Below are 14,069 nucleotides of genomic sequence, written 5' to 3'. Positions count from 1 at the left end.
CTCTTACCTCCAGGATGCAACTCAGGGTCTTGTTCCAAACATGCCTGTGGTGTGAAGAGTTGGAGAGTTTAACAGCTTCAACTTCAGCTTCCTTTTATGAAAGTCCACAACAAGCAACAGCCAAAGAAGAAAGGGCTGAAGCAGTTGTGTAGAAATGCCACCGCAGGCAGACCCAGCCAGGAGAGGCACTGATTGTTATAGCAGTCAACCCACATGATTGCCCTGGCTGGAAAGATCAATAGAATATGGGATGTTCAGGATAGCTGCAAATAGCATCTGCACCCTCTTTGCTGCGGGCAGAATCTGGGGCAGAAACTTAGCCATTATATGGAAAAATACAATGATGTTTGAGTGAAGAACCAGTCTTAGCAACCCACCTGGAGTCTGTAGCAGGATCCCAGGGGACCACATGCATCAGTCTGACATGGTCAGGAGCCAGCTCGCTCCATGCTACAGGCGCGATGCCTCAGCATGGGAATGAAGACGCGAGTTGCACATGGGAGACTGTGTCTCCTATGGGAGACCCTGAGCCAAAATGGCTCATATCGCACCATGTCCTTCAGACTAGTGGCACTACTTTTGATTAGTGGTAATTGGTCTGCAGATATTTCATGTGAAGTGTCCATTTACATTCAAGAAATATTATCATGGATAATATATCCATATGCCACTTTCATCACAAAGGCGGGTTTCAGATACGAAGTGAAATCTGAAGCCACATCCTGCATCTGATGCTGACTCCAAATTCCCACCAAAAAAGGACTGTGCTAATACAGAATCAGACCCAGGTAAAAATTAAAGGCAGTTTGTCCCTGTTCTTTCTTGTGGATGAAATTCAGTCCGTTACTGAGGCTTAGCACAAAGCCCAGCCAACACTTAAGCCCCTCAGCAGGATGTTTAAGTGGTGTCTGGGCTTTGTGCTGGGTCTCTGCACTAGAGTGAAGCTTTACCAGTGGGGAGAAGGGTTGCTTTGTCCATAGTGAAAAGTACGCAGTCAGCCTTCTCTGTAGGATGTCTCTTAATTCATTTTTTATTTAATCCTTTGCATTGAGGGGATGCTGGTTGCCCTAAAAGAATAAAAGCTGCCACTCTGAGGCATGTGCCTTTTACTTCCCATGCAATCCAAACAGTTACATTCATACCAAATCAAAGCACCTCAAGAACCAAACCTAGAGCAGTTTTTCATAATTGGCATGTAAAGTTTTAGTTCCTTTTGTTAATATTTAAGTCAAGTTAAAAGTAATATTTTAAATGCCGAGGATTAAGCATGGTACGCTCAGATGTGTGAATACTCCTACGCCTCTTACTTCATGCGGTCTACCTGAGCTCTGACTAATTGTAACCGCAAGCCTTTGAAGACAGCACCTTATCCTTAGAAGCTGTAATAGCAGTATTAGGTATGGTTCGTCACAGAAATATTAATATATGTAAATAGATGTCCATTCCAATGCTAAATGTACCTTCATTTTCGACTATATACACAGTTTTCCCTTTGTTCCTCTTCTGCTGCCACTAGCAGCTGCTTTCTGCATGCTGGGACATTGGATGCTGGCCATGTTGCCTTTGAAGGGTGGGTTTCTAGGGACAGACTCAAGGATTTGGGCTGTAAAATGTCTGTCACGTAAAAAGAGGGGCTGAAAAGCTCTGAAAAACTGTCAGCTAGAATATAAAATTAAGTTTTGGTTCAGTGGCTTGGTAAATATTCCAGAAACCAGTCTTCTCTCTGTGTCGTTAGGGAGGCAAACTTCCCTCATTTTCCGTGTCTCGTTTCTGAGGCGGATGTATCTGGTGCTTTCACTGAGCAGACCTACAGATACCATGATCAGGAAGAGGGTGGAAACAACAGTCAGTAACTAGGCAAGAGGCAACACTTGCCAGAAGAGCATGATGAGGAGCTCTGACCCAGGTGATCAGTAACAGCTGAGAACATGAACAAGCCAGCCTTGCTTGGCTCTGGAAAGGTCCCGCGCACAGGCCTGTGGGCACAGTGTGGGCTTAATCGCTCTGCTTAAATCCACAAATAAACAGCTGCTTTCAAGAGCACTGAGCACCAAAACGAGTTTCTCTTGAGCTCCTCTGAAGTATCTAGGTTGTATAGGCTCACCTTGTCAACTTAGATGTTGGGCTGTCCCTCCTTTCTGATGAGCCCAGAGAGGTGGTGGATGCCCCGTCCCTGGAGACATCCCAGGCCAGGCTGGACGGGGCTCTGAGCAACCTGAGCTGGTGCAGATGTCCCTGCTCATGGCAGGGGGGGCACCGAGATGAGCTTTGAAGGTCCCTTCCAACCCAAACTATTCTGTGATTCTATGAGCAGGATCATCACATGGCTTCAGGACAGAAAGAGTTAACCCCGTCCCTCACGTAGCCGTGTTGTCCTAGCAGATCTCAGCTAACTTCAGACACTTATCTCGTACATCTAAGGCTATGCCTCCACTAATAAATTAAACAGGCCAAGGAATGTTACGTGGCACAGGGACTTGAGCTGCTGCTGAACCGTCAGAACAGCCCCTGAAATCGGTGTAGTGGAGGGTGCTTGTCCCAAGAGTCCCTGGTCATGCCCTGGAACCCATCAGCCTGGGACCATTCTCAGCTGCTGGTCCCTACAGACACACCTTGATTTGGAGAACAGGAGAATTTATTCACCTGGATGGCAGCTGTGTGGTGCCATCTGGCCTCAGGGATAGAGCTTGGATGCATTTAACTTACCAACACAGACCAAGACTAAGATCTGGAAAAGATAAAGACACTTGCAGAGTCTGAGTCAGCCCACCTAGGAACTGAATCAGTCCTGAAGGTGTCTGTCTGTCTGCACTGGAAGACTTCGGTGTTACCTTCCTATGCAGCTGCCTCAGCTGCAGGTGTACAGTCAGGGCAGAGGAATCTGGGTGAGTAAGGGGAGCCAAGGTGTGTGGATTAGACTGGCAGAATGTATTTTCCCTTGTACTCTGCTGGATGATTAATTAAGTTATAGATATTTGTTTTAATACTCCTCTCCTGGTTCTCCAATCACTGTAAGAATAGTATTTAGTGCTTTCGACAGCTAATCTGGATGGTTTTGGAATAAGAATTTAATACTTTGCATCCACCCAGGGTCATAGAATGCTTTATGAAATTGTAATTCATTTCCATAATGTTCTCAAGAGAATTCTGAGTAGTAGTTGTATCCCTGCTTGATGGATGTGTAAACTGATCTACAGAGGGCTGAAAGAACTTTCTGCCCTTTTTTTTCCCCATATAGCTAGTCAGAGACAAAGCGGGAAGTGCAACCCCTGGGGCTCGGTTCCTTCTCTTCCAAACCTGCCAGCCGAGAAAGTGTCTCACTTTGTTTTAATGAAGTTCTGTTTGCCACTCCATTTTACAGGCTGTTAGCGCAGAATAATGGGAAGTGGGTGCCCCGACGGATGACAGGAAGCTTTTCTAATTTGTCAAAGCACAATTAATAGCTGGCAAGCTCAAGACCAGCTCTCTGTCAGCAAGTACAGTTTGGGCCAGAGTCACTTAAAGGTTTCTGTCCTTGTGCCTCCCGTTGGCAGGGTCAGTCTGGAAGCTGAATCCCCAAGTGCAGAAGCAATCCTGATCCTGCAGAGCTTTCTTAGAAAAGATATCCCAGGCCTCCAAGACCCTGAGTCTTTCACATCTGGTCAGAATAAAGGCAGAGAGACAGTCAGCGAAAGGTGAGGTCTGGTTTGTGTTTTTTAATGGAGTTTTGCTGTCCTCAGGCTCTTCTCTGAGGTGAATTTTCTTGCCAGACATTATCAGCTTCAGTGGTTTGGCTCAGATTTTTGCTCCAGATTCTTTTGTCCTGTTGACTTTTGGATCAACTCTGCACTGGCTCTGTTTTGAAAGTTGCTCTACCCATATTAATGTTTAACTTAAACAAGTATTAAATCATACGTCTAACATGGAAATGTTTTAGTCTCTGGACAGTTCCATCCTTGCTGCTTCCGAGCTGTCCATGAGTACAGCTTCACTTGGCAGGATTTCCTCTGCGTGGTGCTGGTCTCATGACACCCTGTTATTACTGCTGCTTTAATGCAGTGGAAAACAAAACAAAACCAAATCCACTCTGGTATTGTAGGCAATACTGTGGGCTCCTGTGAGTCAGAGCAGCCCAAGGTGGGGGAACAGAAGCCTGAAACTCATTTATTTCACATTATATCCATCCAGTCACCACGGAGATTGTTTTGGGTCTGGGAACTTGGTGGTGGATCTAGAGGCTGTTTGAGGAAGGAAAAAGGCTTTTAGAGAAAGAATGACTTATTTAAGCTTTATTTCCAGCACACCTACCAACAAACAACACTTGATTTGGGGCAAATGACATCTAATGATGATGGTCATCTTCTTCCTGGTAGTTTTGGGTTCTCTGCCTTTGCTTCTGCAGGTGAGTGTGCCATCAACCTGCATTGCTTCAACTCACTTTCCTGCTGTGGGAGGAAGGAAATTTTGAAAGAAATGCTGTCGCTGTGCTCAGCGAGGGAAAGGCAAAGCAGCCTAGGAGTGAGGAGAGGAGCTCCACACATTGATCTCAGGGTATTATCTTGCTTTTCTGTCTCCCTCTACAGTTCCAGCAGAAAGCTCTGCCCTTGCAAAAAGCTCTCTTCCAAGTGTCTGAGTGAGCTCTCTAGACCTTTCTCCTTGGCTCAGTACAGCATGCCCTACCTACCCATTCACATAGAATCACAGAATCATTTTGGTTGGAAAAGACCCTCAGGATCAAGTCCAACCATAACCTAACTCTGGCACTAAGCCATGTCCCTAAGAACCTCATCTATGTGTCTTTTAAACACCTCCAGGGATGGTGACTCCACCACCTTCCTGGGCAGCCTGTTCCAATGCCTGGCAACCCTTTCCTTGAAGGAATTTTTCCTAATATCCAACCTAAACCTCCCCTGGTGCAACTTGAGGCCATTTCCTCTCATCTTGTTGCTTGTTACTTGGGAGAAGAGACCAACCCCCACCTTGCTACAACCTCCTTTCAGGTAGTTGTAGAGAGGGAGAAGGTCTCCCCTCAGCATCCTGCTCTCCAGGCTGAACACCTCCCCTCCTCAGCCACTCCTCATCCATGGCAGAGTCTTAGATACTGCACATAAAGCACATCAAGCCCTTTAAGCCATAGGTAACAGGCTGCTGATCACCTTCTAGGGCAAAAATACAGTGCAGGTACCTAATGCCGACCTTGTTCATATGAACTGGTAGGTGACCAAAGGGCCTAGAGCTGTGCTTGCCTTCGTAATACTCTCCAGAGCAGTGAACATGCTGCTCATGGCCTGATGGTGCTGTGGCTATCTGGTTTCTCCAAGCCATTTTTCTCACCACTCAGGGTCTGGGTGGATATGCTCACAGTTTTCAATGAGCTTGCAGTTGATCGCGTGACGTTCTCAAGGCATTTTACAAAACTAATGCTTAAAGCACACTCTGCTTAGCATTGTAATACTCCCATCTAGATTGTGCCAGGGGAGGTTCAGGTTGGACATGAGGAAAAGGTTCTTCCCCCAGAGGGTGCTGGACACTGGAACAGGCTCCCCAGGGAGGTGTCCCGGCCCCAGGCCTGACAGTGTTCAAGAAGAGACTGGACAACGGCCTCAGACACACAGTGTGACCTGTGGGGTTGTCCTGTGCAGGGACAGGAGCTGGGCTCGATGATCCTCGTGGGTCCCTTCCAACTCAGGACATTCTGTAATTCTATGATTCTATTCAAACAGCCCTGGCAGAGCTCTTAAGGTCAGAGATAAGTGTCCAACTGCTGCTGTCAAAGGAGTGCAGAGAAGTACACTGTACTTAGACTGGAATTTGTCTAAGACTCAGAACTGAACAGCTTTGTCTTACAAAAAGATTTCAGAGTCTTCAGGGAGCATGGGCGGTTTGGTCTTCAGATTTATATCCCCAGCTCTTCTGGCAGCACACGTGCCATGATGTGCAATGAGATGTTTGCTTGCTGTTTGGTCAAATAAAAGTCACTTTCTACAATGACAGGGAGGGTCTTTTGAAGCCTGTCTATGCCCTCCTAATTTCTGCTGATGATGATTATGAGGGAGATCTCAGCCTGAGGGTAACGCTGGCATCTCTGCCTGGTTTCATAAAAGGGAGCCAGAAGCCAGCAGTATGAGTAAAGCAGGATCCCGTGTGACTGTGTAACCACCACTTTCCATGGGAAGATATTTCTCATGTTAGAAAGTCCAGCGAGTGGGAGGGGGGAAATCTATAGCAGTATTTTGGCTTGGGACTGTGGAAAAGATATGTGACGCAAGCTAAAATACCAGCCTGTCTCACCTTTACTTGGCGTGGAAAAAACTGTCTCTGCCTCCCAGCTCACAATGGGCAAACACTGTGCAAATGGTTATCTACTAAAAGGTGCTGTAGTTCTGGGTTTCTCATTGTAATTTCTATTTTATTGGATGCAAAAATGCAAAAAAGCTTTTTCATGGCTATAAATAAAAAGTCTGGGCAGAATCGTTCCTCCAACACAGTCTCCCAGAAAATGAGGAGGAAGTTCACCCTGTGAAGCAAAGGGGTGGTAAGTGGAGCTGTGCACATCGCTCCTGGCTCCATCCAGCTTACTGAGATAGCTTGCCAACCTCATTCGCCCATGATAATGTATTCCATTTTCCTCTCCGTGACCTGTGACGTTTAAATTAATCGGAGCAGCAGAGACAGAATCTCTATTGACTGACTTTGGCTGGAAGTACGTTTTCTGATTTCCCACAAAATTTTTTTCATGGACGTTAAGATCCTTTTATGACACAACCATGTCTTACTGCTTTTATGAGAATACAGCTGGATTCTACAAAACAGGTGTGATCTCATCTATGTTAAAATAATAAAGGGAATAGATATAAGGGAAACTTTTCTCTCTTTCCATGAAACAGATGCAAGTAGATGTAGCTGAAACCTCAAGTTTCCATTCCACAAGAAATTCCAACATTTTAATTCCAGTTCTATTATGGTAAGAACAAAGAATGCTATTCTGACTTTAGCTTTTTTTGAGTATTAATATAATGGAATATGGAAAAAATATGTTTGGACACAACAAGTTGTTGTGAAATGAAATATTAGTCAAAGGAGTCAGACCAAAATATCATCAAAGTCAGCACTGTTATAGAGGAAGTTTTCAATGTAGATGAAACAGGAAAAAGTATGCTGTCAGAATATTTTCAGGCAGTTATGACTGATGATTTAATTATAGTTGCATTATCATATAGATAGACAAAGGCAAAATAAATGTATGGCTCTTTCTCTGGTGAAATGCAGATACTAAGTCAAAATATCCTTTGTTTTGCTCTTATACAGTGTCAACAGAGTTTAGTGAGAGAGGCAGCCAATGTATACATATATGTGCTTGGTACAATCGAGCAAATAGGCAGATAAAAGCTTTCCACAATGATACATTTCCAGGAACAGTGCAAGAAGACTTCCAGAAAGAAAGTCTCCAGCTGTGAGGAGAAGATGATGGAGGAGTAAGCTCTCTTTTGGCAGAGAGGATTTACCCAGAGGTGACTGTAGAGGCAGCTGCTCTCCTCATTAGCGCTGCCCACAGCTCCTCCTCACCTCTGGATGAGAAAAGCCGTGTATCCCTTTGCCTCCTTGCTGTTAGCCCTGCAGATTCCTCCAGCCTTGCCTCGTGTTCTAACAGCTTCACAGGGCTGTGTACACAGGGCATGGAACCCGCTGAGCTGCCAGGCTTTGGATCGCCTGTTTTCACCAGAGGGATATTTTCAGGCTGCCTGACCCAGAAAAGATAATGTGTCCCTGAGCCACGGAGCAAGAGAAATGCTGACATCCCTGGGGAGGCCGCAGAAATGATCAGAGGCTGGAACAGCTCTGCTGTGAGAAAGTTGGGGCTGTTCAGCCTGGAGAAGAGAAGGCTCTGGGGAGACCTTATTGTGGCCTTTCAGTGCTTAAAAGGGGCTTATAAGAAAGATGGGGACAGATGTTTTAGCAGGGCCTGTTATGACAGGACATGGGGTAATGATTTTAAACTAAAGGAGGGGTGATTCAGGCCAGACATGAGGAAGAAGTTTTTTACACTGAGGGTGGTGAAACCCTGTCCAGGTTGCCCAGAGAGGTGGTGGATGCCCCATCCCTGGAGACATCCCAGGCCAGGCTGGACGGGGCTCTGAGCAACCTGAGCTGGTGCAGATGTCCCTGCTCATGGCAGGGGGGGCACTGGGTGAGCTCTGAAGGTCCCTTCCAACCCAAACTATTCTATGATTATACGATTTTAGAACAGTTGGCATGAACACTCCCTGGCTGCTGGCTCCTTGTCCTTGAGATATCCAGGTTCACCTGTGGTTTTTATTTTGATTTGGTTGCTGTACCCCAGCAACTCATTTTGCCTCCCAGAGTGCCGGCTGCTCCCTGCACTGCACCCCCACAGACTGTCAAATTGCCTCTCAGTTTCAAGTAACTTGGTCCTAATTCCCTTATGGCAGCTTTGTGCAACCTTTCTAGTTTGTGTGGCCTTTTATCTCCATACAAAAGTTTTGATCTATGGTGGGAAGCCCAGAGATGGCTGAAATAAATGATCAGCACAGTTACCTACACATGTCTTTTAATCATTTGCTTCTTGCTGTTGCCTTTCTTCTGCTGGAGACAAGAGCAGTGCTTGATTCCATTGAGTATTTGAAGTTGGCTGCATTCATTTTTTTTTTTTTAAATCTCCTTTTTTTTTTTTTTTTGGACAAAACTACTATCCTCTTGGCCACCAAAGGACCTCTAAGTGAAAAAGACTTTGCCAATTTGTAGTCATTCCCAGTTAAGCGCCAAAGGACCTTTTCCATGGAAATCACTGGAAAACATGACTGCAGAATTAAGGCGGCAACGACTTCTTGTTCGAGACAAATTAAAAGTTCTGTCCTTCACCAAATGTCACATGGGTTTGTGTTATAAGATATCTTTCAGTCTCCTAAAACTATTACAGGAATATGAAAGAATATGAAATTCAAAGGTGAGTTAAAGACTGAGGTTAGGGATGTAGTTGAGAAACCTAATTAGAGTAATATTGCCTACTGGATGGGGGTTCAGGGGACCTTGGCTTTATTCCAGGTTGTGTCAGTAACATGATGTGCAAACATTGGCAGATAGACTGTTTTTTTCTATCTTTATTGCAAAATAGGGGGAGAAAGTATATTTTTCTTTTTTATAATGCATAGCAGCACGGTGCAGTTCCAAACTGAGTTAGGATTTGTGGATTCCGGACAAATACAAATAATATATGTTACAATATAATACAATGCTGCTTTTAATCAGGCAGAGCTCCCGTTTATTTCAACGAGAACACTGCCTGCAGGATCAGGTCGTCAGGTCCTAATTAGGGCTCCATCAGCTGTCAGCTTTCCCCGCCGAGTTCTGTGCCGGGGACCCAGCTCCATCGCACCCTCCTTCTGCCCTTCACCACAGAAACTCCGTCTTCACATTCAGAACAAGAGCATTCACGACACGCTGGTTTAATTCTGACCAGGCCTGGCATTCCCCTGGCTTTGTTAACGTCTGCTTCGGTGCCGTCCTTTATTATGAGCCTAATAAGTACAAAAAGGCCGAGGAACGGGGATCCGGGCAGACTCACAGCAACGAGCTGCAAGGAGCCTGTTTGCCCGGGCAGACAGGCTGGGTAAACAATTAGCTCCAGCTCAAACGTTCAGGTCCCGGGGAAGAATTGGATGCCTGGCACTGGCCGCTCTCCATGACATTCAAAATCTGGCTTTTCTCCAATCAAATATTTAAACATTTGTGATGGTTTGTCCAGCTTGACAGGCTCCGTTCGGAATTTCTGCTGCATTCTATTTTTGTAAATGGAGATACAGTGATTATTTGCTAAGAACTTTGGAAAAATGTGCTTAGCTTTACAGCAAGGGTAAAAGAGAGTTTGTTTGGAAGTCACATAAAGGAACAGGTCAGCAGCTACCAGCACAATACTATGAGCAATGTACACTTAGACAAAGTACAACTTGGAGCGCTGCTGTCACAGACCCTTCTGTGTTCATTGCTGGTAGCCAGCAGCTGGCATTTAATGAAACATAATGGAGAATTTGTTATTTTAAAACTGCCTTTCAGTGTATAATCATGCCTGTTGCACTACAATGGAGAATTGTATCCCTATTCCTTCATGCGGGCAATGTAGGAAATATTTAATGAGTGCTTGTTAAGTATTTATTTTAAAATAAGTTAATGGTATGTGTCCCGATCAGCAAAGCTAGCATACTTTGAGTTATGCATATGTGTTGTACATTTTGAGTCAAGACATCATGTTTGTTATAATCCTTGCCTTTCATAATTTCAAACTGATATACAGTAAAAGATGAACAGTATTATCTAAGTCAATCTCCTGTATGCCACAAATTCTTTTATTTCATTCTGTTTCAGGGTATTGAACCCAACTCTTCAGTTAGAGTTAGGAGTTTGAGTAACTTCTCAGGAAATTAACCTGCTGTATGCCACAGGTCTGCCAACCGAGCTTCAACACAATACATAAATATATAAAATCTGGTAAGCAACATAAGGAAAACTGCAGGAAAATACTTTTTGTAAGACATCTGAAGAAAATGAGAAAAAAAAAGTCTTGTTTTCATTGTTTTTCACTTGTGTTTGAGGACAGAATCAAGCCATTCTTGCACATAACCACTCAACTTGCTATTAATTGTTTTCTTCAGCCACATACGCACAAGACATTTAGAAAAGAACAGAGGGTGTGGGGTAGATCATTGTGGAAATCTCAACCTGTGAGGACGCACATGTTCCCGTAAAGAACTTGGAACTGTCTAAAGGCAGCAGATGATCTTTAGTGGATATTCTGCAAGAGAGGGGCTTTATTGGGCTTAAGAGGTGAATTTGAGGCTCAGCTTTGGCCTTGGTCCTGCTCTGAGCAGGAGGCTGGACGAGAAGACCACCAGAGGCAACCTAAATTATTCTATGGTCCTCTAAATAGATTTAATGACTACTGATTGTCTAAATCAATACTAATGACAGGTCGTACTATGTACTACTGAGAGCTGAGATCTCATCAGGGAGCCGCTAAGAAGAACGTTCAAGTGATCTGGAAGAAACACCAGGCAGAAAGTAGGTAAGAGTCAAGTAAATAGTTCAAATTAAAGCTCTGATAAATGTTGGGCTACTTTTCCCAGGGAAATGGGACAGTTTAGGTGGTGTCCAAATCGAGAGAAAGGCATATAGACTTCTCTGGGACCAGGCTGGCGCAATAAGCTGATAGAAAAAGAGCAGAGTGAAGGGGTAGAACAAAAGCACACTAACTAGCACAAAATTAAAATATCATAAAAGAAATCAGCAAAGCAACCGAGAGACTTACAAAGAAGAAAATTTTTCATTTTGCTGAGGTTAGTACTGGGAGTGTGGAAAATAAACAAGAATAATTTGCCTGTTCATTAATAAACATCAGTTTGACCTAACAGATATTACTGCAGTTAGTGGCAGGATTTCTGTGATCAGTTTAAATCACTTGCTATAACTAAGCCAGCAAGTAGTGACTTCAATATAGCAGAAATTGTGTGTCAAAAATGACATTGCCTCTTTCTGCCACTGATAAGGGAGACCATTGATCTCAAATGTTTTTGAACCATGGGATAAATATCTACTTAAAATATCTCTCTGCAACGTATAGGGAAAATGGCAGTGTCTGAATGATGTATTCTAATTTCCCACAGTGACAGTGGGACTTTCTGAGAATTACATACACTGAAAAAACATACCGAAAATCAACACAGAAAATATATATTAACCTTGCCAGTTAACAGAAGTATCATTCCAAGAGTTACTTATCATTGCTTGCAGCTGTTACTAAAATAAGACTTTTCAAAATCAGGAGTTTTTAAAAGCTTGTCAAGAAGCTCTCCTGACCATCACAGTCAATTTTCAATCAGTCCTAAAGCAGAAGGAAAACTGTAAAGGTCTGGAAGAAAGTGAAGGCAATATAAGTATTTGACTAGGATATATACAATCACCCAGATAACTGTGAGCTTTTCTACTTGTTTCCAATCTCTGATCACATAATCAGATTGATATATTTCACAAAATATTAAAGTAATATAATTAAGATTTATGGAAATAGATTTTGTCAAAGAGCAATACTGCTTTGGATGAAGTCTTTAGAACAACAGTAATTGTACTGATAAAGTATATTTCGGCTTTTAAGGCCTTTGACCATAAAACATCTTGATAAATAGCTGAAATATAAATGGAAATAATTAGACAAAGATGAACCAAAGGCTGTCATGTGTACCTACACTGTGGTAATTTTTAGCTCAAGACTAAAATGTTTTTCTAGCTCAAGCAAGACTGGTGAGTCAGCAGGGGCAGAGAAGGCCACCAGCTAGTGCAGGATGTCAGGCCAGATGGCAGTTCTTCCTTCCAGCTATAAAACCCTCTTTGTGTGGGTAACTTGACTGTCGTGTGAAGACAGGCCACAGTGGTTTGCAGCACCTAGAGCTGGTACTTCTGGCTGGGGTCTTTCCTCATGGCCCAGGTCCACGACTCCAAACAGTAGTCATATGGGATCCTCCTACTAACACAGCAGGATGAGGGCAGCATCAGGACCTTGACTTCTCCTGAGCGTGGCTGAGGTGCTGTTCGGGGAGTAGCTGTGTGGATGGCTGGACCTTCTTTCGTGTCCCAGGAGGTCTTCTGCCAGGGTGGCCATGGAACCATGCCATGGAGTTACACAGCATGCTACTCAGACTTAGTGTCTTAGGCTGTTGCTAAATGTAAGCAGATACCTATACCCTGCTTGGCTTAGTTAATATTTTTATAAGGATGGCAAAGTTATATTAAATACTAAATGGTATTGTGGTCTTTCAATACTTAAAAGGGGCCTCTAAGAAAGACAGGGGCAGACTTTTTAGCAAGGCCTGTTGCAACAGGACGAGGGGTAATGGTTTTAAAATAAAGGAGGGGAGATTCAGGCCAGACATGAGGAAGAAATTTTTTACACTGAGGGCGGTGAGACCCTGTCCCAGGTTGCCCAGAGAGGTGGTGGATGCCCCATCCCTGGAGACATCCCAGGCCAGGCTGGACGGGGCTCTGAGCAACCTGATCTGATGAAGATGTCCCTGCTCATGGCAGGGGGGGCACTGGATGAGCTTTGAAGGTCCCTTCCAACCCAAACTGTTCTATGATTCTATGATTTACAGGTTTTATGCATCTCTCAGCTCTTAATGTGTTGTTGAGGTCCTAGACTCAGGTCTGTAGTATCTCCAATTTGGCTTGTGTGAGGCTGTATACATGTTATTAAAAATTATATTTATCTACTTAAATCTCTCTCCTTGGTAGAAAAGGAAACCCAAGTTGACTGAAAGAGCATAGACCGAGTGCATAGATTGGACATTTCAGAAATAAGCTGTTTTACTGAGTACTTTTGAAAGAGGAAATATTTACAGGCCATGGTACCTAGTATGGAGCAGCACAGGACTATTTTTAGATGCTCGTTTTTGAGCTTTGAAATGAACTCAAATACACACTGTGTCAGAAATAAGTTATGAGAAATCCAGACTTGCTATAAATATTCCTTACGGGATGTGTCTCTGCAAGACATATCATCAAATGGTTCTCTTATCTTCTAAGCTTTGAAGTGTAGATTGTAGTAATTAGTGCTGGGAAAGACCTACTGGATTACCTAAACTACTACATGATATTTGGGATTGTTCCCTTCCCTACTTTTTGCCTCACAGGGTTTATATATCCTTGGGGAGGAAAAAATCCCCTGGGATACTATTTCACAACCAGATTGCACAGTCAGAATTTTTTTCTGGTGACATTTAGCCCAGATACATCTCTTCTTGTTGCATTATGCTCTCATCATACCCTTTAGTGCCACGTGAAATAATTCCTGCTTAGGGTCCTTTATACTCTACACTGCAAGTGTAGACTGTTAGATTCACCCTATGATAAATTATACGAGTTTTCTCTATTTACCTTAAATATTTTTTTTCCTTAATCACCTCCAATTTGTCTATGTCTCACACAGAACTAGGTAGCCAGAGCTAAATAAATTACTGCAGCTGCAGGCACAGCTGAGAAGCATAAAATCACAATTATTACCTTGCAAATGAAAGATGTCATCTGCC

Source organism: Caloenas nicobarica, chromosome 1, assembly GCF_036013445.1.
Source record: "Caloenas nicobarica isolate bCalNic1 chromosome 1, bCalNic1.hap1, whole genome shotgun sequence".
Taxonomy (NCBI): domain Eukaryota; kingdom Metazoa; phylum Chordata; class Aves; order Columbiformes; family Columbidae; genus Caloenas; species Caloenas nicobarica.
Note: the sequence above shows the minus strand (reverse complement) of the source record.